We start from the raw sequence: 27,638 nt of genomic DNA, 5'->3' as shown, positions 1-27,638 counted from the left end.
TACTATTCAAACCAATTGGTCATGTATCTCTGTTACAAGGATTCAGTCAAGGAGAACAAAGATTCAGACCCCTGGCTAAAGTATGATGTGGAAATTATCTTTGGCTTTTAATTTTGCATGTGCTCCTTATCCTTTAGTACCAGGGAAAATATAAAGATGAACTGACAAGAGGCAACTTCCTGCAGGACAAGTACTTAAGGACCTAGACATCCTAAGTGGCCAGCCAGGACACAACTGTGGTGCACAAGTGGTGCCAGTGTCCTACACAGTGACACCTGTCATCACTTTTAAAAACTTTTGGAAACTATGTCAGTCCCTGAGAGGGGAACACCTCCAAGCTAATTTGGGGGAACCCTACTGAACACAAAGGGTGAGAGACCTGTCGTCAAGTAATTTAAAATCCTTTGAAAGGACTCAGATAAAATTTGTGTCATATTAGAATTTAAAACAAATGAGATCTGAAGACAGAGGGCAAATAGTATACAAAGTAACACTCTAGGACCATGCAAAGCCTTGTTTAAGGAGTGTTGGCACCAATCAAAGCTTGTACACAATGTTCCCTGCCACTGTGAAACTGTAGCTGATACTTCTGCTCCCAATGGGATGATAGGCCTTGGCCACTGAGCTGCCAAGAGGAAGCCAGCAGACTCTGCCCTAGGCTTGTCTTTATGGGCGCCACCACATCCATGAAATAAACTGAGAATATGAAGTCATTTTCTATTATTGCTGACATTACTAACAAAATGCCAATTGGTCTTGTTACCATTGAACAAGCTATAGAGGAATTTCAAGTGGAAGATTTCCAAAAGATAAAACAAAAACAATTTAAAATAAGATTATATCTTATGTTCAGTTAGAAATTCTTCATTTAGAACATGAAGAGGTCTTAATTCCTATTCACAGAAAAACACAGAATTAGGATATTTTGTATCTTCTGCATCATTTGTATCTATGTAAAGTAGGGCTGGCAGGGACAAGAGAATCCCCTTGTAGGTTGCTCAAATGAACTATTTTCAGATACCAACCTGGTTTCTTTTCTCTAGGTTATGTGGCTTCATATCTCTCTGGCAGTGAGTGTCTTTCCTCAATTTCTTCTTTCCCTTCTGGACCACCTATGGATATAACCTACTTCCAGAGACTCCCAGATATAAACACAGGTGTTAAACACATCTGCATTATTGCACTGGGTGGCAGCAATGGCCATATGGTGGGAGTAACACTATTGTAACACCATACCCCTTCGTGGAGCCAGCTTTATTCACATTTTTTGTTTAAATTAAAATATGCAAATTGCAAGTAAACATGAAAAACCACAGAGCTGTATTTTGTTGTTTGATGTTGAGGACTCTTCGGATACAGAGCTCTGAAGCCAACAAGAAATGTAGATGGCTAAGTCCACATAAACTAGGAGCACACAATAGCTAAGACAAAGGTAAAAACAGAACCAGACAAGCAGCTTCCTTAACTAAAAAGGACAATCCAGGGATTGCTAAATCAGAGTTTGTAATTGTCTCGTAGGATTTCAAATAATCCTTGTAATTTTAAAACACAAAGAATGACAAAGCTGGTGAAATATCTCAGGCATCTATATATTATCAAGATTTATATATGTAGTGTTGCTCACTTTTTTGTGCCTTTAAGTAGCCATTCAGCATATTTTGAGATAGACAATTAGAAAGAGGACTGTTCTCTAAGTTTGCTAATATCAAAATGTAGCCTGACTTTAATTTTAATTTTTCATTCAACACACATTTATTGAGTACATATTATGTGTGAGGCATTAGTGAACAATGTAAAGTCCCTTTCCTTAAATGTATACTTTAGTGGGATGAGCCAAATGAAGAGATAATAATCAATTTACAAATATGACTAACGTAGGGCTGGCACGGACAAGATAATCCCCAAGAGAATAAGTGTACAATTCAGCACTCAATGAATGGGACGGTCAGCCTGGTCTATCTCATAACAGTTAAGTCTCTGTAGTATCTACAACAATGAATAAGGCAGTAATCTGCCAGCAAGGATCATAGAATTTATGGGTTAACAGATCACCAAGTTTCAATTTTTGGTAAAAAGGATCATTCAGATATGGCAAACTGCAGTTATAATTACAGGATTAGGTTGTATTCTTATTATGGTCCATTTCAAACTGATATGCCATGCAGTACAGAACACTTAGGGTGTTGATTTCATGTAAATTGAATACATAAATAAAGTATCTAAAGAGCAGAGCATTGTGTTTTTCATGGTGTTTCCTAAGACTGTTTCCAAAGGGATTTCATGCTTCAAAGTTATTCTTTCTCTCTAGGTCCAATGAAATCTGACACAGAATTGAAAACACAAAGCTATCCAATCATAGTTAATTGCCCCAACAGCTACTATTGCAATTTTAGTTTTAATGATTTTATTTTCTGACAACTTCTGCATATACTGTGCTCATGTTTGCTGGTTGGCTTAACAATTAGGATCAGAAACCTAAGAAAAAAGAAAGAAAACAGCACTAATATTAACAAAAGAGTCTCTTTCCTTTTTTGAGTGTTTTTTTTTCCCAGGAATTTATTTTTATTATTATTATTATTATTATTATTATTATTATTATCATCATCATCATCATCATCATCATCATCCAGGATCTGTGAATTCTCAAGACCTATACATACTGACTTAATGGCAGGATTGCCTAACCTGAGAAATGGTATGTCACTGAGACCCAGAGGATTTGGTTTCATTGTGCAGGAGGAATAATGCTGCCAGAGACTTCTCACTTCTCTCATTTTCTTTGGACCTCTGCTGCCAAGTTTCTGATTCACACTTAAAGAGTCTTCCCCTTGCTCTTTAAAATGAATAATCCTGGGGACAGTCAGGTTATTGCATACTAGAAGAACACTTTGACACATCCTCTGACAAAAAAGAGACAAAAATGAAGTCATGCTAAATCCTATGACTCAAGGAGTCGGTACATATTATCATCTTTCTATCCCTAGATGTATTTCCAGAATAAGTGTACAATTCAGCATACAATGATATTTGAAAAGTAGGAAACATAGGTTGTTTTTGGTTTATGACAATAGCAATCTTGGTTGGTTCTGTCAGGAGCTGAACAAGAGATAAGGTTTCCAGGGCTAGTATTTGATGTGGGTAGTGACATGGGAGACAGCAAGCTGGGAGTGGGGAAGCTAGTCAAGGTGTGCTAGGAGGTGCTTCCTTCACTGAGGGCAACTGGAGCATAGCCTTCTTGGGAAGTGTGCGATGCAATGGACTATATGCCTCTAAGCTACACACCAAGAGCGAGCCTGCTGGTGTGTTTACACACCAGCTCCCAGCAGCTGTTGGTTGAGGCTTGCTTCTGGGTGAATGAATCCTCCAGTGCTCCCAGCTTCTCTGTTCCAGAGAGAAAGCTCTTAGGCACAAAGAAAGGTGCAGGTGTTCCCAGAAAGTCACTTCAGTTGAGGGTATATGGATGGGGCAGTTTCTAAGTGTCAGGTAGCTGTACAGTCAGGGTATATAGGAAGTACTAATTAAAAAGTTCTCTCTCGTTTACTTTTTCACTTTTCTCTACTACTGTCTACCAGTGTGCTGTGTCCTGTTTCTGATTTCTCATGGTGGTATATAATCACACTTTATTGGGGGTGAAAAAGACATTAACAGGTTTGACCTTAGGGTCCACTGCTGCAGTTGGTCCTGATGGCCCAGATATTTTTACTATTTCTCCTTGATTACCCATCTAGATTCTTCTCATCTGCAACTAGCATTTCTGAGGTCCAGGTTGCTTACTCCATGAAATGACCCAGACCTCTGCCGTGTGTGGTCTGGTTAACTTGCCTTTGTCTGAGTATGACAGCTGCATCCCCTTCTCCCTTGGTCTTTCCTGTTTTAGTTAGTGGAACCACCACTCCTCACGTACACAATTTAGTATCTTCCAGTTATTTCTCTCTCACGGCCCTTGCAAATCATGTCAATTCTACAGTCAACAAATTCCCAGCTTGATCACTGTGCTCTACCTGACTCATTATCCCCTAGAGCTGACCACTGTCCTTTCTTGCCGAGATTGCTGCAGTCACTCCCAAACGATGCTACTTTTCCTCTCACCACTCCATGATTATCCTTAGCCAGGGAACAAAGCGGGAAGAGATTGCGCTAGCTTTATGCCTGCACAGCACCAGGTCCAAGTGTTCACTCAATATTCGTATTCCAGTCACCTCTGTAATTTCCATGGTATCTTGATATCTCTCTGTCATCTTGTCTTTTAAGGCTTTAACAGGAGCCACTGAATTCTCAAGGGACCCTATGGGGTTGATCCTCCTGACTTGGTGGGCCATATGGACCTGCAGCAGTTCTTTGACCTGGTGCATTGTCCTAATGTGGTGTATGTAGTCCCTTAATGTACCTGTCCTGATCCGGTGTAGTCCCTTATGTACCCCTTGACTCTTGCAGTGCTTTAACTCAGTGCAGCTTTTCGACCCTGTGCTGCCCCCTGACCTGGTGCTATTACTGGGTGCAGGCCCATCCTTATGAACTGCGGATCCATAAACGGTCTGTCATCCCACGGCCTCTTTGAAAATACCATGGGGCAAGGAAATGAAAGGTACACATGGCACACTCTTTGAGGTTACGCGAGGCACGCTCCTGTGCAGACAAAATGCCAGTTCGCGTGCAAGCCGGTAGCTGGGTCCCTTGGAAAGCAAGGCACACTAGCTTTCAGCTCTCACGGTGTCCACCTTCTGCAGCAACCCAGCCCTTCCTCTCCCCGACAGGATCAGCCTATCGAAGACTCGGCGCTCGACTACTGGGCGGATCGATGTGCTCGGCGCTCGCGGCGGGCGGAAGTGTGGCGCCGGCGGTTGGGCGGCAGCGGCCCGGAGCTACTGGCGAGAACTGCTCGGACCCCTGTCTTTGAGGCTGTAGTCGGCGGCCACACACCGACGGGAGGTATGTGTGGGCCTAAGAGATCCTGGCGGAGGGCGCACCGCGGATCGCACTGTGAGGCCGAGTGGAATTCGCGGCCGGCCTGCGTCCGCCCGAGCCTTGGCTGCGAAGGGCTGGGGGCCGCGCGGCCCCGGCCCACCCGCGGAGGGCACCTGCAGCCAGGCTCCGCGCCACCTGACGCCTGGGCTCTACAGCAATGACCCCTACCGGCCTGGGTGCCTCGGGCCCACCTGCCCCATTGTGCCTCTGTGTGGTTGTCACTGGCAGGTCTGAGTTTACTGGTGAAAAGTGAACGCGAGGCACATTTTATCTGTTTGCTTAAGTATGCATCCACTTAGGGCTCTAGGACGCTTACTAGGTGCCTGCAACTATCTTGGCGTTTGCACCTATTTGATCCTTACAAGGATTGGGTAGGTGATATTAGCTTATCCCATTTTACAGATAGGAAAATGGCGACTCTGGTTAAACAACGAGCCTGAGTTCATATATAGTTTCTCCAGTGATATAACTGTTGTTGAGACGCACAGCCTCCTGGAAGCCTGATGATATGTGTGACCTAGTATCTCAAGATTTTGTAAATAGGCACTTCTTTAATTCCAAGAAACTGTTCTTGAGAGAATTTGTTTTTAAATTGTTATTTTTAATTTGCTAAAGATGTATGAGAAATTTTGTTCAAGTTTGATATATTTATGAAACTGTTAGTCTGTTCACATTCAAAAGCAAAGTCATCCACACCTTAATTAAAACATTTGGGTATCCTATAGTGAAAAGCTAGAGTAGAGAGTATGTGGATCCATCTCCTAATGCTTAATAATATTTTGTTTATAAATGTTGGTGTGTGCTGGTCTAGTCTATGTGTAACAGACTCCTTTAATGAGAAAGGAATTGAAAGCCAAAGTCTTCCCAAGGATGATTTGTGTGTGAAAAGTTGGTGAATCACGGGTTGAGATAGAGAAGATCATGATGTATGCTTAGTATTTACATGTTCTTTTCTTTTTTTAAAATATTTTATTAGTTGTTGATAGGCCTTTATTATATGTGGTGCTGAGAATTGAACCCAGTGTCTCACACATGCTAGGCAAGCACTCTGCCACTGAGCCACAACCCTAGCTCTACATGTTCTTTTCTGTTTAAGTAGAAGCATTAATTTTATGCAGGGAAGCAGAGGATCCTCCAGTATAACAAGGAACAACTCTTGGAAGTTTCAGAAAGTTATTTTTTGGCAAAATTTTAGTTCCTAGTACTAGGTATCATTTTGAACTATTACCTTTCTAAAAGATGATTATTAACCTCTTCAGTTTCTTTTCATTCCACAAATATTCGGGAGCTCATTATTTGCAAATCTTAAGATTTCTGTTAACAGAAAATGAAATTGATACTCATACACAGGAAGTCTTCTAGTAAAGGACTTGGAACAATTTCTAAGTGTCAGGTAGCAGTACAGTCAGGGTATATAGGAAGTACTAATTAAAAAGTTCTCTCTCGATTACTTTTTCACTTGTTCTTCTTATACATCTCTTTTCCTTTTGAGACAGGGTCTCACTGTGTTGCTCACACTTGTCTGGAATCTGGGGCTCAAGTGATTCTCCTGCCTCAGCTTCCTGATTGTTGGGAGTACAGGTTGGCACCATGCCAGGCTTTAGTTTACTTATCTTAATCTGGCCAGGGTTACTAGTATGTCACCTGTCACATAGTAGGTTTTTTTGTTTGTTTTGGATACCAGGTGCTTAACCACTGAGTGACAATCCTAGCCCTTTTTATTTTGACACAGGTTTCACAAATTTGCTTTGGGCCTCACTAAATTGCTGAGGATGACTTTAAATTTGCAGTCCTCCTGCCTCAGCTTCTGAGCTGCTGGAACCACTGTTCTTAAATGTTTATTGAATGGGTGAGTTTTAGACTGGTATTGAGTAGGGGAGATTTTGAAATTGACTGGAATGGGAAATAACATTGATCATTCTGCCAAGCAGTACGTTAAAATGTTGAATGATCTTAGACCCTGGGAAATGTGTTCTTGGACACCCTGGGAAATGTGTTCTTGGACCCCCTGGCCTGCTCCTGAAATGCTTTAGAGTAGGTTTATGTTAAAAGAATAATTATTGAAGCAAATATACAAATATGAATGAATTGTAGAGAAATTATGAATCTTGAAGCTGTGTACACACCCATAGGCATTTGAGGATCTCAGTTTGAAAATTACAGAGTCAAAGGTAGTTTGGTTTAGGAGTTAAAGCAGCCATCACTAGATCTTGGGCTACAACTGGCCTGGTTGGCACTAGCTGAGTTCCTTAGTCTCTTTGGGCCTTGGATTCCTTTGTGTGTGTGTGTGTGTGTGTGTGTGTGTGTATTCAGAGACTATATAAAACTGGATTTTAAAAAAATTTTAAAATATCTTCATTTTATTAATTTATTTTTATGAGGTGCTGAGGATTGAACCCAGTGCTTCACATGTGCCAGGCAAGCGCTGTGCCACTGAGCTACAACCCTAGCTCATAGATCTTCTCTCTTGAAGAATCCTTTCTGCTTTGAAAATTTCCAACTCAGTTAATCCTATAACCACTAAGCACTTGTCTTATTCCTGTATTGTATTAGGGGCTATAACTATTGATGGACTAAACTCTTGATGGATAGGGATTAGTTTCAGTTATTTTTGTCCCTCCCAGTCTCAGCATATGCATGATATACACATTGTAAATAAAAATATTAGCCTGGATTTAGAATGGGCATTTTTGTCTTCTCAATAACAATACAGAACTAAACTGCGTGTAAGTGCAGCAGGAGCTCAGAGGAGGGAAGGATCTGGGAAAGCTTTGAGGAGCTAAGACCATGATGGGGCAAGGTGTGTGAATATCTGGGTTCTGCACCAGGAGCAGAGGCCCAGAGGCTGCTGAGTGAGTGGATTTTGGGTTATGGAATGCCTTGAAGGTGAAGGCAGAAGTGTTTGGAACTGATTTGTTAGGCAATGGTTTTGTCTTGAATATTACCTTAGGCAAGCTCAAAAGCTTCTTGAACATTCTTTAATATTGATGGTAATATTTAAGAATGGAGTGGATCATTCAGTTTGCTTTATTTTTGCTTTTGGATTTAGCAATTCCTTTTAAATATTTTCCACTCATAGTAAATTTTGGTGCTGATAATGAAAAGGACACTGGATATCTGGATTTGGGAAGCCTGGATTTTCATTTATGAGAATGTCAGCTATCCAGGCTGGATCAAGAGAGTGCCTACAATGGTGCCTGGCATATAGTAATCACTCAGGTATAAGTGCACAGTGTTGAAGGACTCTCCATTTTCTACTGCTAGAAGTACTTGCTTTGGCATGGCTGTATGGCTGTAAGCATGGATGAATTTTTTCTTTCTTTTTTTTTTTTTGGTATGGGGGATTAAACCCAGGGGTGTTTAACCACTGAGCCACATCCCCATCTCTTTTTATATTTTATTTAGAAACAGGACCTTGCTGAGTGCTTAGGGCCTTATTAAGTTGCTGAGACTAGGTTTGAATTCATGATCCTCCTGTCTCAGCCTCCTGAGCTGCTGGGATTATAGGCATGTGCCATCGCACCTGGCATGGTTGAATTTTTAAAGGCTTTTTCTGGTTTTAAAATTCTGTAATTTTGGAGGGTGTGTAATTTAACTTTAATTATATTATAATTTTCCTGAAAAGTAAAATAAGACAAAAAGCCAAGATTATAATCTTTATTGAAAGCCCTATGTAACATGATTTACGTCTGTGTAAATGAAGATCTCAGCAGGAAACAGAATGAGGAGGCTTTAATAAAGAGACTACTCACAGAGGTGTGGGAAGGGTTAGGAAAAGAAGTGAAGCTCAAAGAGAAACCAACAATTGGAAGGGACAGAAGGAGAAAGTAGAGCCCACTGAGAGCTAGTGATGTGCGGGTAGGTATGGCTATTGACCCAACATGGTGCTGGGGGCTGGGGCGGGGCAGCACTGAAATGTACCAGCCTTGAAATTGGTCCCCTTCAGAAATCCAAAGCCCAAACCTCCCACTCTTTGCTTATAGTGTTATCTTTCATGTTCCCATCTCTGTTGTACTTTACCTCTTTAGGAGGTTCTGTGATCTTCAGTCACTTTCATTGCCCACATGCTCAGTTGTTTCATTGTCCTTGTATATAGCAGTTGTCTGGCAAGTTCTCAGCCCTGCATGATCTCAGCTCTTTATCTTCTGTTATGTTTGGGTCTTGGTTGTTAGAACCAGTTGGGCAAATCATTGTATCTAGATTTGTGTCCCTATAAATCCTTGGTCCCCAGTCTCAAGTGGGCATCAAGGAATCTTTCTAGAGTTGTTCTTATCAGCACCTGTTTCCAATCTCCATAGAATTTAATTTTAGGATTTTTTTTTACACTTTTCAAACCTCTTATCCATTTACATCATCTACTCTCTTAGCACATGTTCTTGCCACCTGTTTCAAAAATAATAATGGAGCTGTCAGAGTAGAATCCCATGGTCTTTCTGTCAAAAACATCCCTTCTTCAGTTACAGGGAAAGAAATTGTATTTACTTTTAGACGACGACGATCCCTATACCTGGACTCTGGATATTTTCTGCTCTTGCCTTTGTGAGGACTTCAATTAGCTCTTCAGTCTTGCTAAAGGCCCCTTCCATTTGGCTTTTACACAGGCTTAGAGATAGCAACAATAAAGGAAACCAGAAAAACAACTACAATAAAAAAAGTAGAATTCTCTCTTGGTTTCACATTCCTCTGTTAAAATTTAATTCTTCCCTTCCCAGTCAAATTTTTTGAAATAGCTACTTCTTACCTATCCCACTGCTGTCTGGTTTTGTACCCATGACTCTACTAAAGGTTATTGATGACCTCCTGGTTATAAAATTTTGTTCCTATTGGTTCCCCAGTGTAGTGCCTGGGTCATAGCAAGTGCTTAATAAGTATTTGTTATGACTGAACAAATTTGAGGATATTTACTTCCCATAGATCTAATTTTTATTTGTATCTCTATTTTTCTGAGGTATATAGGAGTCTAACACTGTCAACTTTTGAAGTTCAGGGTGACTATTCTCGGTGTATATACTAAATCTTCTCAATGAACTAAGCAAAGGTAGAAATGAATTTTATTTGGTAATGTCTCTCCAGTCTTGTCCAGGTGATTTATCTTTTTGGGGTAGGGGAGAACCAAGCTGGATTTTTTTTTTCCCTGAAAAAGCACATTTTCTAAAATATCAGGAATTAATGTTTTGTTTATATAGATCTAATAAAAGGGGAGTGTCAGGAATTGGGTTCAATTGGCAATATGTATATATTTTGAATAAATTTAATGCTATGCTTTTATTTGAAACTATCCTTCATTCCTTCTTCTAAAAGTAGTGTGTGTTTGGGATTTTTTTTTTTTTTGTGGGGGGGAGTGTATGTGTGGAGGGGGATAGATTTCAACTGGCCTATTTCATTTTTGATATGTCATCATCAGTGTCATGGCATTAGAGGACAGCCATCTTTAGACCTCACCTTTTGGCTATGCAATGTAATGAAGGTTATTGCTCTCTAGGAAGAGGCTTAACTGCTGAGGCAGAGGACCTAAGCAACTCTTCTGATTAGGATGGAATCCATACTTTTTTTATGAGAATAGCTGACTAAGCCAGTATTTAATTTTCTGGGGGCACTGAGGGCTCATTTTTATCAGCCTTATCATGGAAAGTTTTTATTTCACCTTTAAATCTGAAGCTTAATTTTGGTGGACATAAAATTCTTGGTTGGCATCCATTTTCTTTCAGAGCGTGGTATTTTGTTCTAGGGTCTCCTATCTTGGAGGGTTTAGGTTGAGAAATCAGCTGAGATACGAATTGTTTTTCCCCTAAGATACTTTTCTTTCGTAGCCTTTAAAATTGCTGTATGCTAGGCATTTTCAGTATAATGTGTCTTGGTGTGAGTCTGTTCTAATTTTGTCCTGTAAGCCTCTTATATTTGATTTTATATTTTGTTCCGGTACTGCTTTCTCTTCAATTTTTAACTTGGTTTATTGTTTTCTTCGTTTTGAGGATTTCTACTTTTTTTTTTTTTGGTCAGAATCTCTACCTCTTTATTGAAGGGATCTTTCCCTTCCTGCATTTTCTCATCCTTTACTTCACAGATCAGTTTAACTATGTACATTCTGAGCTTCTTCTCTGACATTTCTTCTGCTTTGGTGTTGATGGATTCTGTTATTGGAGTATCTTGGTTTGTTTGGAGTAATTTGTTCCCTTGCTTTTTCAGGTTGTTTGTGTGTCTACCCATCTAACAGTATTAATCTGAGGTAGTAGACTTATAGTGTCCCTGAAGGTTTCCAGTACTTCACTTGCGAAGGATCAGGGTTTCTCGATTTCATGCCATGGAGCAGCTAGGTAAGCAACCCCCTCTATTCTGCCATCTGAAAAGCCCAGGCTTATCCTATATTTTATCTTGTCTCCAATGTTCCTTCTTGGTCGCCTAAAGCACATTCTCTTTCCCTTAATCTGTACCTCTAAACATTGTTGGAGGAGGTCAGATTTTTTTCCTCATCCATAAATAAATACATTAATTATTACAATGGCTATAATAGATAAAATAGACATACTTATTAAGTTCCATTTAATATATCATTTAAATTACTAGATTTCTCCCAAGGGATTAAAATATAAACACCTGTGCTTTCAATTATTTTTTGTTTGTAGACATAAAGAAGGAAAAGAGGTCTAAAGAGGCCAGGAAAGCAGGATGCATTATTTCTTGTTAGTTCACCCTTTTTCTGTAAACATCCCTTCTGAGATCATGAGTCTTCTTAGGAGGATCTTTTATGAAATACTGTTTGGACCCCCTGGATTCTTCCAGGTTCATTCATGATTGGTTTTGTTAACCATGACTTTTGCATTGGAGCAGGAAGAAAAAGGATTAATTTAGAAAACTGGACCACAGAGGTTCATGACCTTGATTCTGAAACTTGCCTCACCCTGTAAAATTTGTGGTAATGCTGATGTAACTTGACCCTACTCAGGAAGAGTGGAGTCTTGAGTTTACAGAGTACTAAAGAAAGGAAAAGCATTCCTTTGAACCCTTTTCTCAATATTTCTGGGAGATTCCTTTGAGTCTAGCTCAGCCTAGTGGTGACAAATCTATTCTACAGGAGACTGGGTGTGCCTCAAGGACGACATGAGTTCTATAATTCTGTTTTGTCATGGGTGTCCTGAGAGCCTAGCTGAGTCTAATTTTGTGTTGAAAGTCAATAGGCAGCTCTATAACCAGATCTTTCTGGGATTGGCTGCTACCAAAATGGCTTTGGGAAGGGTAATGCTACTTAATGCTTTTTAAACATGGTTGTGAACACAGAGAGTTAGAGTGGAGCTAGGGTCTGAGATTCAACTCACATTTCTGGTTTGTTCCCTGGTGATGCTGATATTGCTAGTATGAATAGCATGTTGGGGGATAGGGTAGAGTAGGTGAACTTGAAGGGTTTTTTGAGTGTCTTTTAGGGGAAATGTTCCCATTTGTATGGCCTAATCTATTAAGGGCTTTAACATGATGAGAGACTTTTTTTGGCCTACTTATTGAAGTTTCTCCAATTCTTTTTTCTTTCTTTTTTTTTTTAAGAGAGAGGAGAGAGAGAGAGAGAGAGAGAGAGAGAGAGAGAGAGAGAGAGAGAGAGAGAATTTTAATATTTATCTTTTAGTTATGGGCAGACACAACATCTTTGTTTTGTATGTGGTGCTGAGGATTGAACCCGGGCCCGCACGCATGCCAGGCAAGCGCACTACCGCTTGAGCCACATCCCCAGCCCCTCTCCAATTCTTAAGTGAATCAGAACTTATATTTTCCCTGTAGCTGAGCCTTGCTTCTTCTTTTTTTCAGATTTCACCTCTGTTACATAAATCATCAGAACTCTTCTTTACTAAATAGTAAAAAATATTGCTTTTATGGTTCTAAAACTCTTTGTTGCTTGTAGTTTCATTTTCTGATTTTTTTCTTAATATTATTGTCACTAATTAATTTGTTTGAAGTTTTGTAAAGAAAGAACAATTTACTGTCTTTAATTCTACCAGTAAATACTTTGGAAAATTAAGATTATGTCAATGCAACATGGGAAAATCATAAAATTTTATGGTTTCTATTGCAGAAACATTTTCAGTTCATCTTCGTGGGCTTGGTTAAATGAAGAAGTGGATGGATTGAAAATAAGATAAAACTATGAAGAAAATTCAGTTATTTAGGTATACATTATAAAAAAAGTCACCTTTTGTCTTTCTTTAGTGAAATGCTTTAATAATGGTAATTTTCTCTTTTGACCTGTGATGGATAGGAGGTTAATTGATGTTAAATGGATGCTTTGTTAATCCTTCATCAGCTACTAAATTGGTACAGGGGAACAGGTCAAGACTACACAAGGCCGTGACCAGCTTGTTTTCTCAGAGGTTTATGGTTCCACCCCTCCCCCGCTCCTTCAAACCACACACCATTCCAGCAGTACGTAGAGGAGACTCTCCTTTGTCCCCCTCCCCCTCCTCTTCCTCCCATCCCCTTATCCCTTCCTCCCTCCCTTTCTACCTTTCTGCTTCTGCCGAGTGACAGCTTGTAGATGTTGCGTGCGAGGCAGTTCAGCTGGCGCTGTGTGGTCTGAGTGTGTGGTCTCCAGCTCAGCCGAGAGGTTGCTAACAGGGTGGATGAGAGAGAGCAATACTGTTTACTTTAATTTATTTCGGATGCCGGAATTGTGCCCAGGGTTTCTTCTAAGCTTGATTCCACAGCTAGCAGCTTCAATCCCTCACAGCTGTGGTGCAGTCTGAACTCTAGGCTGGCCTCTCCCGACAGGCACTTTCCATAGCATCTGCCTGTTTAATCCCTTGTGGCTCAGAAATGTTAATGGCACTGCTGAGTGCTGTGATTATTTTGCTTTCACTATGTCAAGATATATGGCCTTGAAGAAATTTCTTTTGAGATAGAACTAGAGAAATAAAGCAGAAATTGTAAGATAAGTGACAAAGTTTTGATGTATTTTTAGAAATTGTGAAAGCTATTATACAGAATTTGGATCAAATTAATCCAACTGTGCTCATGTAAAAGAATCTTGGAATTAGGTGACATCTGTCATGTTGAACAATTTAAATGAAATTAACCAATTTAAGCTGACAGCTGATTTCTTGACCTTTTTGGAAAATCCACATTGATTTTGGCATGCCCGTTTACTGTAGTTATTATATTTGTCAGCAGTGATGTTGGCTTATTTCATCATAAAGATTTGGCAAGTTGAGACAAATGAACTTTGTTTTTATGTCATAATATAAATTTAGGACAGAATCTTTTTTTAAAAAAAACTCTTTCATTATGAATAGCTTAGTAATATTTTCATGATTTTCTTCCTTTCTCATTCCTGAACATTTTTGTTGAGATTGTCAAATATTTTGTTATTTGAATGAACATCGTTAGACTTTTAATATCAGTTGGGATTTGCCACTGTTTAGCTTCTTCACTTCTTTTTCTTCCAGGGTAGTCTTGCTGGAGTTGTGTTATTGATGCCTTGTCCAGAGAGTGCTAGAAAATCTGGGCTACTAACATCTTGATCTTCCAAAGGAGTCAATATATATATAACTAGTACTTCTGCTGCTTTTATTGTTTTGTTTTGTTATCTTTAGTCCTAAATTTCAAACATGAACTCAGTTCCATCTAGGAGAGGGTAAAGCCTTCTCTGTCTTTGCCTTTCTTAGTATTGGCCGAGATTTTCCTTTGTTTTATCTGACTTGGAATTTAGTAGTGTTGAATACTTTTTTTTTTTAATGCTATCATCTCATATTTCTTTTTTTTTTTTAATTGAGGGGGTTGTATCTTTGGTGGTAACAATGTTAATCTAATGCTCACAAGAATTTTGAAACACTGTATATCCACAAAATTATGCAGCTATCATCTCTGTCTTAATTTCAGGACATTTCATTACTCCCACAGAAAACCCTGAACTCATTATTGATCCTTTTATATTCATCCTCCCTCCAGACAACCCTGATCTACTTTTTGTGTCTATGATTTTATTTATTCTGAACTTTCATTTAAGTGGAATTATAAAATATGTGCCTTTTATGTCAGTTATGGCAAAATGAAGTCATTACCCTATGATATTTACCTAAGAAGTAAAGATTCTCTTTCTATAAACAGAAAATATTGATAAATGATGGTTATAGTTAAATAATCATAAATAGAAATGATTTATTGTATTTGCATTTTGTATTGTATTTGTATTTATTGTACTTGTATTTTGGAAACTTGGAAGTGTGAAATGTTCTAGGCTTTGATAGAAGTGATAGAAATGACATGCACTTTAGGGGTAGCATAGTTGGTACCTGTTCCTAGCCTTTTCTGAGTTGACCAATGTCAGTGCTAATTGGTTGCATAAAATGTGATGTAGAACTAAACTAATAAAATCTGATTGAGCTGAATCCCTCTATTTCTACCTTACCCATTATTGGGTTGAATTCTCCAGGAATGAAGAATAAGCCTGAAAAGGATCAGGCTTTTGCTTATTGGGAACTTAACTGTTTTCCAGGGCAACTGATTCTCATGGAAATGTAGAGAAACTGTAGAACCACAGCAGATGGACAGCATTGTAAATGATAACATTTTCAAGTACATTTCTGTTGAAGACAAATTTATCTTTGAATCTAAGAAAAAATAAAAACACCCTCTGAACATTTTATTATTTAAAACTGAAAATCAAGAATCTTTTTATATGTTCTTACCACTGACTTTTCCTCTTTTATATATGGATGTTTTAAATTTAAAAAGCAAACTAAACAGTTTTGGCTTAGTTCTTATAGGGATAAAGAATGGTTAAAAATAAATCTATAGAAAGATTTATGAAGGGGTAAAATTAATTGTAGTTTAAACATTTAAATTTTTTCCATGTTAAAAGAAATACATATTGCCTCAAAGATCTACAACTATCAATTAGAATTTCTGATTTTTAGGTAATTTTGTACAGAAGTATTAATAGATTATTAATCTTTTCACCTTTTGGACCTTACCATTAAAGATCACATTTGAGCTTGAACCATTTTCACCCAAAGATGGTACATAGAAAAGGGATTATTCTGTTCAGATCTTTGTGGTTAATTTGGATTCATCTAATTCTTTTCTGTGGCATGTTCTGTATTGAGAATCAAGAGAAGCTGTCATGGTATATTTTAGAATGTAATTAGGGTATTCCCAGTTTCTGTGATAGTTTTGATGATAACTATTACGGCACAGATTTATTGGTTTAAGAAACTGTATGGGACATAGTACAGAATTAAGGAATAACATCTGTCCTGAAGGAGAAGAAATCTAGCTGACATCCCTTTGAAAGGCCATATCTCATGTTTTCTCATAGCTGGGCTTTCACATGGCCTTTGAGGTTTGTAGTTTTGTTATTGAGGAATCTAAAGAAGAGTCAAACTAGAGAGTTGATGTGTTCTGAGATCTGTGTAGCTCAACCACTAATTTACTGAGTGTCTGGCCCTGTGCTAGATGTTAGAGAAGCACACATAGGATGAGAGTCCTAGACATACCCACTGAGGATGACTTTGTCAAGGAGCTTGACACAGTAATTCTTTTTGTCACCCACCCACCTGTTTCTTTAATGTAGGGGATATTGTAGTTGTTATAATCCCTTTCTTAGATAATTAACTTGTAGGAGAAAGGAACAAGTCCAAAAACAAATAAGCAAGCAAACAAAAAACCATTATGAGGCAGAACTGCCAAGAGGAGTCATCATGTGGTCAGTGTTCCTAAGGAAGCTGTCTATTCACTGCCTTACACCATGTGGGCTGCTCCACATGGTGCTCTGGGATTAGAATTTTCTGTGCAGTATATAACCTATCTACATTTCTAAAAATTATATTCATTTCTAAAAATACTAAAATTTCTAAAAATTACATCCGTGCTGTTGACTCAGGGAAAACAGTACTTTTAGAAATTTATCTAAACACATTTTTTCCCTGATGCCTCTACCCTTTTACAGTCTTATTGTCTCAATGTTAGCCCCTTCTTAATGTTACGCATCCTTCTCATCCTTTCTCTGTATTCATCAGGCATATATTTGTATAATTTTTTTTTTTTAAATAGCATTGGTTGTATCCTGCTTCTAACACATCAACTAATTTTTTTGAGACTATGGAAAAAATGAACTTGGGCTGACTACAGAGTCCTTTGTAGACATACAAAATAAAATATTTGTGGAAGAAATGTGTTTGGAGTTTGCTTTAAAGTACCTTTTCAAAAATATGAAAATGACTTGACGAGATGGGGTGGTTGAAATAGACGTAATGCTAAAAGCTGGTTGATGTAAACATGGACGTTCACTATGCTAATCTTTCTTGTTGTAAGTTTATGATTTCCATAATAGAAAGTTAAAAAAAAAATCACTGGGAAAATCAGACCAGCATAGAACTAGAGCCTGACTTTGAATTGCAACTCTACTACTTATTAACTGTGAATTTGTTTACTTGTTTTTGTTTTGTTTTATTTTTGAGATGGCGTCTTGCTGAGTTGTCTAAGCTGGCCCCGAACTCCTGGGCTCAAGACATCTTGCTGCCTAGCCTCCTCAGTAGCTAAGCTAGAGGTGCATGCCATTACATCTCACTACCAGTTTCTTTCTTTCTTTCTTTTTTTCCCTTTTAGTTGTAAATAGACATAATAACTATTGATTTATTTTTTTATGTGTTGCTGAGGATCAAACCTAGTGCTGCACGCGTGCTAGGCAAGCGCTCTACCACTGAGCCACAACCCCAGCCCCACGCTGTTTCCAAGCTGTTTAAGTGATTAATAAAATCACTTACCATTTTAGAATATTTCCTTCCAGAAGCTTCTGCCTATTTCTTTGTGTCTCTATTGCCTTTCTCTCTCCTCTCCCCTCCCTCCCTCCCTCTCTCTCTCTCTCTCTCTCCCTATATTATCCAACTGTCAACATTTGTGTCTTTTTTTCCCCCTAAGTTGTTATAAGTATTTTTTGGTCTTGCATATGTTTTTAATAACATTTCACTTACTGCATTAGTATTTCCTTGATTGGACCTTCACATTTTACCTACTTCATTTTCTAGTTGTTTGGGATGCCTCTCACCACTTGTTATAGAAAATTTCTATATCTATTGGGATTCTTCATGCCTGATAATCACCAGGCTTGGGTTATTTGAATCATTGTTCACCTTTCAGGAATATGTGTCTTTGAAACATATTGGCAAATTCTTATTTTTCAGTGTTAGAATGATTTGTAACATAGAAACGCTACATAGATTCAGCAGACAGACATGATTGTCTTAAATATCTTGTGTTAATAGACAATATGGAATCTCAGTTTTTGTATGTTTCTCTGATATTGATTTCTTTCACGTTTGCTTATTCCTTGCCTCTCCTTGATTGTGAATTGTCTACTCTGCCTTCTCTGTTTCTTTTCTTTTAGGGCCTTATATTTTTATTGAACTTTGTGAGGTGTCTATGTCTACTCATATTTTGTGATATTGAATATTTTCTCAAACTTCCTTTTTGCTTTTCAATTTTGGTTGTCTCTCTTTAAGTAACCTAAAGAAGATGTGCTTCTCTGTCCTCCTACTCTGAAAGCTGTAATATACATTTACTTTATGTTTGTCTAGGTCTTTTGGTTTAATTAAAATTATATTTGACTTTCAAATAACTAGAAATTCTTTAATTCTATGGATTTTTGGAGTAATTTGTGTTAGTCAGCTTTTCATTGCTGTGACAAAGTACATGAGGAGAAAAACAAAACAAGAAAAGATTTATTTTGGTCCATAGTTTCAGAGATTTTAGTCTATGGTTACATGGCCCCATTGTTGAAGGCTTGTGGTGAGGTAGAACATCATGGTGAGGAGGATGTGGAAGAGCAAAACTGCTCACTTTCTAGCAGTCAGGAAGCAGAGCTGGGGGTGGTGGGGAAGGAAGATGAAAGTGCTGGGAACAAAATAAACTCTTCAAAGGCATACCCCCAGGAGTTTCTTTCCTCTAACTCCAAAAGTTTCCATCACTTCCCAGTAGCACCACCAGCTGGGAACCAAGCCTTCAACACACTATCTTTTGGGGGGCATTCCAGATCCAAACTATATCAGCAAGCAAGAAAATTATGCTTTTGACTATAACTGAAACATTTTGGGGATTGAGGTTAATATACAGAAAATAAGATGCTAAGAAAATAAAGCATTTGTTTGTTTGGAATGAAGTTATACTTAATTTTGGCTATACTGTGTCTAATAGTAAAAAAAAAAAAAAAAAAAAAAAGTGTTTCGAATTTTCCCATCATATGATGAAATGCCTTACTGTAGCTTTAAGGTACTTTGCCCATTTGATGCAGAGCCCATATACCAGATTCTTTGGAGATAATGGTGATTTCTTATGGTTGCTATGTTGGTTCCAGCCTCTTCTGCCCTGCTTCTTAATCAGGGTATGTGGCAAGAGTTCCATGTTTATTCTTGGCCTAAAATATTTTCTGTTTTAAGCCAGATTAAAACCATCTTCCTATATAGCCTTTCTTATCCAGCCTTCCAGAATGAAAGTACATTTAATGATTTATCTAGTTCCTGAGTGTACTTATAGTTAGCTTTTGATACATGACTAATACTAGTACTATATGATCTCAGTATACCTCTGAAGTTAGTTGTTATTCCTATTTTCAGATGAGAAAATTGATAAGAGATTAAAGGGCCCTGATTATGTTGTATAGATAGGATTTGAATTTATGTCTTCTGACTCCAAAGTAAATGTTTCTTGCATCTCTTCATAACTGAATAAGTTGGTTTGTGTGGCCAAAGTGGGGTGTTGGTGATACTAGTGTTCTTTACCTCATGTAAGCCATCTGATTTTGCAGTGATTAAAAAACTTGGTAGTGTTCTTAATGCCAGTTAGTATCTCTCACTTATGCTTTATGGTCACACTGAAGAGCTGATCAGGGAGGTGGTAACTACACTTCTGAAAAACTTCCTTTGTGGTGCCCTACTTCCTTTTTTTTTTTCTCTCCAGTCCTAGGAATTGAACTCAAGCTTCAAGCATGCCAGTGCCAGGCAAATACTTTACACATGAAGGACAACATGAAGAGAGGGTGTGTGTGTGTGTGTGTAAGTGTGTGTGTGTGTTTGTGTTTATAAGCTCACCTGCTGAAGCCAAATTGCCAGGTGGGAATCCTGCTCTGCCAGAATTAGTAATGGAATAATAGGCAAAGTATTTAATGTGCCATTCTCATAGAGGAATTGTGAGGATTAAAAGTTATCACATGGGGCCCGGCGCCATGGTACATGCTTGTAATCCCAGAGGTTTAAGAGGCTGAGACAGGAGGATTACAGTTTCAAAGCCAGCCTCAGCAAAAAGTGAGACACTAAACAACTCAGTGAGACCCGGTCTCTAAATAAAATATAAAAAATAGGACTGGGGATGTGACTCAGCGGTTGATTGCCCCTGAGTTCAATCCCTGGTACCCCCCAAAAAAGATATCACATGGGGAGACCATAGAAACATGTATGGATATAATAATGATTCAATAAATAATATTGCTTTTATTATTGATTGATGTCGAAGATTGGTTATCTGTTGATTAATGGCCACTTGTATCCTTCACTTAATATTTGTATTGTTTCTTTTTATCAATTGAAAAAAACATTTTTCTGTTTCTTTGGCTTGGTGCTGGGGATTGAACCCAGGGCCTTGCATATGGTAAGTGCTCAACCACTGAACTATACCTACAGTCAGAAAAATGTTGTAAATAAAGGCATGAGCCCTGTTTATTCCTAAATGCATACCTCAAATTGTAACTCTGCAGTACACATGAAAACTTTAGCCTACTGAATAATGAATTAAGATAACCAAAAAGTGTAGTGTGAGGATTTGGAGAATCACCATGAAAACATGTGCAGAGTCCCAAATTTCAGAAGTAATGGGTAATGTGATGCTAGGTTTTCTTCTTGTACTCTGGAAAAATGAGGGGTCAGGTATGCTGGATCTTCCTATCTGTGTTCTGTCATTAATCTGCCTTGGATAAATGACTATTTTGGCTTAAACTAGGATGTATTGATCAGGTTATAGCTCTCACAGCCTAGTCATTTTACATTCTTGTGAGAAAACTCTTGGCTATGAGCCCCTGTAAATATCAAAAAGAAGTTAACATACATCTAATCTATAATAGGGTGATAGGAAGAAGGGAGGGGCCAAAAGCAATACCAAAACACAGCTTGCAAACACTTCCTATAATTCTGCATACTGCATCTAGGACACATGGCTGTGAGGTGTTATTTCCAAAGAGGTGGGGAAGTCCTGTCCATTTGACCTTGCTGGTTGTAGCTCATGTGGCCTTTCTTTTAATCTGACACTCTCCACAGCCAACAGTTTTCCTTGGCAGACTGTCCACATTACTGGCATCCATAAATTCTCCATTCCACCTTTGGCTTCATCTTCACATATTCATGCATCACCCTCCCAGGGGCAGCCTGAAGAAACTCTAATGCTGCTACACTTTGCCTGGCCTCCTGGGCTGCTTTCCTTTGAAATCTTATTGGAAGTCTTCATGACCCCTTAATTTGAGCATCCTACATTCCTGCAAAACAAGCACCACCTGGATAATGCCAAGGTCTGCTGCCAGCTTGCCAGTATCTGGGTCCCCTGGAATCATAGCTGCAAGTGGCCTCAGAGTGCCTATGTTGCTCAGCATGGTGGAACAACTTCTTAGGCTTCCTTGTGCTAACAGGACACCTTGTAATCTCTTCTCTAAGGAATTTTCTCTTCTGTACCCTGAAGCCTGCAGTGGGTGTGGTCTTGTAAATACCTGAGAAGCCCTCCATTCTCTCTGTGCAAAATACTTAGCATCTTTTTAGGGATTGTTATCTCTTCAACAAGCACACCTTCCTTGGCCTCAGCTTTACATGCACTTTTCTGGCCAAACTGCAAGTTTAAAAAATATTTTAGCTCTGCTTTTTTGCTTCCAATTCTCACAGTAATCCTGGTTAAAAGCTTAAGCAATATCCACGCCACTGATGGAAAGCTGTGCTATCTTGGTATATCTTCTGCCAGATTAATTAGTGTCTTACTTTTAGATTCACCCACACACAAAATCTGAGGACACAGGCAAAATGTAGCCAGATTATTTGCCAGAATGCAACATGTGTGGTCTCATTTCCCTCAGAAGCCTCATAAACACAGTCTATTCCTATTGGTATTCTGGTGTTCACCCATAATCTGTGCTCATTATTCTAAAGCTTCTAACCTACATTTCCAAACCTTTCAAAATTCCTCCTGCTAACCAGTTCAGAAAAATGACCCCATTCTCAGTACCAGTTTATAATTAGAGTTTTTATCACAGTAACCATAATACCCAAAAAGAACAGTTTAAATGAGGAAGTTTATTTGGGGCTCACAGTTTTGGATCTCAGACCATAGAGGTCCTACTCCATTGCTCTGAATTCAAGGTGAGGCAGCATATTATGGAGAATGCGCCCACCAGAGGAAAGCTGCTCAGCTCATGGTGGGATCAGAAAGCAGAGGGCAGGGAAGGAGCCATGGGGAAGATGTACCTTTCCAGGGCATGCCCTTAGTGACTCACCTTCTCCAGCCATATTCCACCTGCCTATAGTTACCTCAGTCCATTTAAACTAGGATTAGGATACATTATCTCTCTCACAATCCATTCATTTCACATTCTTACGTTGATACAGAAACTTCCAAAGAAACAGTGCTATTACTGTGACCAGATCCCCCCCTAGAATAATTAAGGAATTAAGAATTTCTAAATATATTTAGCTTTTTTCCTGCTTCTTTCCCACATCCTCAACCTTGAGACTCTCTTTATTTTGTGGAATTGACTTTCAGACCCAAGAATGGCTGAACATTGAAGTCCATTTTAAATGTTGCTCTCATTTTCTAAATATGGATTTTGGATTAAGGAAGTTATAGGAAGTTACTCTTACCAGCTCTTAATACTCTTTGGTCATTTTTTGACATCACACCTCCCTGTTTGGAGTTGTAGAGGGCTAATGCAGATATTGGAGTGAAAGGGCATCACAGCCAGAGGCTGGCCCTCAGAGTCTGCTTGTTCTTATTTTAGACAGGGAAAAAAATGGTCAGATTTTATAGATTAGAGTCTGGTTGTGCAGGATCTCCAAGAGTTAAATTTGGGGATACAGGAAAGACAGACTGAGTCTCAAAAGAGAAGCACCCAAGAACCATTGGAATGCAGGAAACATCCATGAGTAATTGAAATGCAAAACAAGCATTCATGAGCAACATGAATAGCTATGCCCTTGGCCTGATCATTTAACCTGTGCCCTTGCCTGCAAAAAGTAACATGAAGGTGATAAGCAAGTGCAGCAAAAACTGGCAGGAAATTGTATAACTCCTCCCTGGCTCACCCTCTAGCCCAGCTCCGAGCAAATGTCCCTTTATAAATATTAATAACCCACACCAAGGGGTTGCTTTCTTTCCCTCTGGAGATGGCCTTCGTTCTCCCTTGAATGTGTATTCCTTGCTTTACTCCCAAACCTTCTCACTCAAGATGGCTGGCATTCTCTGTTAAGTCTGTATTTCTTAATGTATTCTGATAAATGTCTCTCCCTTGAGATAATCCACATTCTCCTTTGAATGTTTATTTGCTTTCTTAAATAAATCAGTGGCTTTGACTGGTGTGTGCTGAACTTCTTTTCTTTTTTTTTTTTTTGTCATGTATGCCTATGACCCCACTTGTTCTGGGTTGAGGCCCCCCTCTTTGGGAAGTCCTTCCGTGACATTCCTATGACCAAGGTAAACAAATAATTAAGGATGATCATGGTGGTGAGGCTGTGAGTTTAAGAGGGAGTGGAGTCTTTCTGGGCATATACTGAAATCTGGGCCCTGCTCTTTACTCTTGCCAATGGTAGTGTAGTCGCCCCAGAAGAGATAGTCTTATCCTAAGCACCTAGATTTCTGGGCACATTGTAATCACTGGAGCACTGATTCATAACTAAAGGTGACTCCCGTTCCTTCAGAATGAGGTCATTTGGAATTGTCTGGAGATAGTTTTCATCATCACATTTGGAGGGGAGCTGCTAGCACTTGGTGAGTTGAGGGTAGGTATGTTGTTTAGCATTTTGCAATGCACAGGAGGATAGTATCCATCACAAAGAGTGGTCTGATCCAAACTCTGTGTTTTGGGCAGCTTTTTCTCCATTGTGACCAAAAGACCTGCGAAGAACAATTTTAGTAAGAAAAGTTTATTTGGCACTTAGTTTCAGAGTTCTTAGTCTATAGATGGCTGATTTCCTTGCTCTGGGCCTGAGTTGAGGCAGAGGGTATGATGAAGGAAAGCAACTCAGGACATGACAATCAGGAGAAAGAGAGCTCTTCTCACCGAGGATAAAATATATACCCCAAAGGCACACCCCCAGTGACCCACCTCCTCTAGCCACATCCTACCTGCCTATAGGTACTGCTCAGTTAATGTCTCTTAGTGGATGAATGCACTGATTAAGTTAAGCTCTCATAACTATGATTTCACCTGTAAATTTTCTTGCATTGTCTCACATGAACTTTTGGAAGACAACTAATATCTAAACTATAACACTGTGACTAGCGCAACAGTGGAGAACCCCAACCTTGGAGGAGGTTAACAAGAAGTTTGGGATTCTTCTTGACTTCAGTGAGGCTTAGATGAAGCTAGGAGCTTCTGGGCACCTCATGATTCCTCCATATGATTCCTGTTTTGTAGGAATGCTCAAGAACTGAATTGAACAAGATAAAACAGGAGGGTTAATGAAAACAGTGATCATCTAGAAGCAGTGCAGCAGTTTAGAAGCAACAAATAAGAAGGAAAAGACAATAGATGTACACGAGGCTGGCACCCTGACCTAATAAGAATCTGACATCAAGTCAGATATTAGTCTGATGTCAAGTGACTATAAAAAGCATGTCCATAAAACTCTGTAGTCTGAAGCAATAACCCAGAAACATACTCAGAACAGTCATCAATGATCATGATAATTGCCATGAGTGAATTTTTTAAAGATAAATTTTGTTCCATATACTACTAGGAAGGCAAATATACATTAGAAAGGTCCCTGCCTCTACAAAACATTACAAGGCATACTAAAAGACTAAAAACACAGTTTGAAGAAATAGATCTAGGATTAGAACCACACGTAAATGTAGCAGGGATGTGAGAATTAGTAATGTAGGAATTTCAAACCACTCTGATTATGTGGAAAAATATAATGGGAAAAATACAAAGGGCTCTAATGGAAAAATTCAGATAACATATAACAGATAAGTAATATAAGTAGATGAGTGAAAACTTTAAGAATAAATATAGTAGAAATAAAATCACAGAAATGAAGAATGCCTTTGATGGTCATTAAATTTGAAGGAGAAATAAAGACTTCCCCTAATGGGGGGGGGGAAGTTAAAATGATAAAAGTTTAGAGGAAAAGGAAATGATATAGGTCAGAAACTTGTTCCACATAAAGAGTAGTAGAGAAGGAATAAGAGACAGGACTTCTTGATTCTTTCCCTTGAGGTACTGGCACTATGCCCACTACCCAGAACCCCATCAACAATGCTAAATAATAAAGACACAGAGTATAATGCATTTTGACTATAAAAAAATAAATTAGAAGTTTTTTTTTTTTTTGACACACACTCAGCAGTGGGATACCATAGTGGGCATAGTGAGTTCTGTGGCTTATTCAAGGAAGAAATCTATCCCAAAGACTGGGCAAAATTGTAAATAAGCAATGAAAATATGATGAATGCTATCTTCTCCTCTGCTTTAAGATGTTAGTAGTGTACCTTGTTGTGTCTTATGTAAGAAAATATCTTGTAGTATTGTGATGCCAGTTTTCAAATTATTTTGAGAATAATCCTTCAAAATTATAAAGGAATTATTTCAATTATAAACATTATAAATTCTTTAAAACCCCAAAATTATTGTATTTTCACACTAAAAAATGAGAAGACTACTAAAAAATGAGAAGGTTTAATTTACCTTATTGATAAATATTAATTTCTAAATCCCACATAAACAAGAAGTCCTTTGGGGTTTCCTTCCTTTCTTTTTGAAAATTTTTTGTTTTTAAACCAAAAAGCACAGCACATGGCAGAGCAAATGGCTTATAAATGGCCCAAGAAACAAAAAAGAGGAAGATACTAGGGTCTCACAATCCCCCTTTGAGGTTACGTCCTCAGTGCCCTAAGGTTCTCTCATTGGACTGCATCTTTTAAAGGTCCACAGCACCTCCTAGTAGCACCACTCTGAGGACCTAGCCTTTATCACATGGGAGTTTGGGGGACATTTAACATTCAAACTGTAGAAGATGCTAACCTGAACATAAAAATTGAAGACTTTGGTATCAATAGTCTGTTTACTTATGCAAAAAAGCTTTTATTTATTTTTATTTATTTATTTTTATTGATTCTTTTTTTTTTAAATACGCGACGACAGTGGAATGCATTACAATCCTTATTACACATATAGAGCACAATTTTTCATATCTCTGTATATAAAGTATGTTCACGTTAATTTATGCCATTATACGTGTACTTTTTTTTTGCATTACAATTCTTAAAACACATATATACCACAATTTTTCATATCTCTGTTTGTATATAAGGTATATTGACACCCAATTCAAGTCTTCATACGTGTACTTTGTATAGTGATGACTGTCACATTCCACCATCCTTGCTAATCCCCTTCCCCCTCCCTTTCCCTCCTACCCCTCTTCCCTGTCTAGAATTAATCTAATCCTCCCATGCTCTCCCTTCCTACCCCACTATGAGTCAGAGAAAACATTGGCATTTGTTTTTTTGGGATTGGCTGACTTCACTTAGCATTATCTTCTCCAGCGCCATCCATTTACCTGCAAATGTCATGATTTTGTTCTTTTTTAATGCTGAGTTATATTCCATTGTGTATAAATGCACATTTTTTTTTTTTTATCCATTCACCCACTGAAGGACATCTTGGTTGGCTCCACAGTTTAGCTATTGTGAGTTATGCTGCTATAAACATTGATGTGGCTGTGTCCCTGTAGTATGCTGTTTTTAAGTCCTTTGGGTATAGTCCGAGAAGAGGAATAGCTTGGTCGAATGATGGTTCCATTCCCAGATTTCCAAGGAATCTCCATACTGCTTTCCAAATTGGCTGTATCAATTTGCAGTCCCACCAGAAATGTATGAAGTGTCCTTTTCCCCCACATCCTCGGCAGCACTTTTTGTTTGTCTTCATAAGAGCTGCCATTCTGACTGGAGTGAGATGATATCTTAGAGTAATTTTGATTAGCATTTCTCTGATTGCTAGAGATGATGAGCATTTTTTCATATATTTGTTGATTGATTGACTATCCTCTTCTGAGAACTGTCTGTTCAGGTCCTTGGCCCATTTATTGATTGGGTTAGTTGTTTTTTTGGTGCTTAGCTTCTTGAGTTCTTTATATACCCTAGAGATTAGTGCTCTATCTGATGTGTGAGAAGTACAAATTTGCTCCCAGAATATAGGCTCTCTGTTCACCTCACAGATTGTTTCTTTTGCTGAGAAAAAAAAATCTTTTTAGTTTGAATCCATCCCATTTATTGATTCTTGTTTTTAATTCTTGTGCTATAGGGGTCTTATTAAGGAAGTCGGGGCCTAATCCCACATGATGAAGATTAGGGCCTACTTTTTCTTCTATTAGACACAGAGTCTCTGGTTCAATTCCTAGGTCCATGATCCATTTTGAGTTAAGTTTTGTGCATGGTGAGAGATAGGAGTTCAA

The 27,638-nt window shown here is 38.5% G+C and overlaps 1 protein-coding gene across 2 annotated transcripts in view; it reads left to right on the top strand.

Annotated features, from left to right (window-relative positions):
* The first annotated feature begins 4,825 nt into the window (after positions 1–4,825).
* Positions 4,826–27,638, top strand: part of Exoc2 (exocyst complex component 2) — a 198,084-nt gene continuing 175,271 nt past the window's right edge. The window contains exon 1 of one of the 2 annotated variants that reach the window (XM_027954808.2): positions 4,826–4,929. The gene's annotated coding sequence lies outside the window, so the exon portion shown is untranslated. Of the gene's footprint in view, positions 4,930–13,072; positions 13,119–27,638 lie in introns of those variants that run through there. The other variant, XM_071613618.1, reaches the window with a different exon arrangement.

Source organism: Marmota flaviventris, chromosome 6 (genome assembly GCF_047511675.1).
Source record: "Marmota flaviventris isolate mMarFla1 chromosome 6, mMarFla1.hap1, whole genome shotgun sequence".
Classification (NCBI taxonomy): domain Eukaryota; kingdom Metazoa; phylum Chordata; class Mammalia; order Rodentia; family Sciuridae; genus Marmota; species Marmota flaviventris.
Note: the sequence above shows the minus strand (reverse complement) of the source record. Positions and strands in the feature narration are given on the sequence as shown.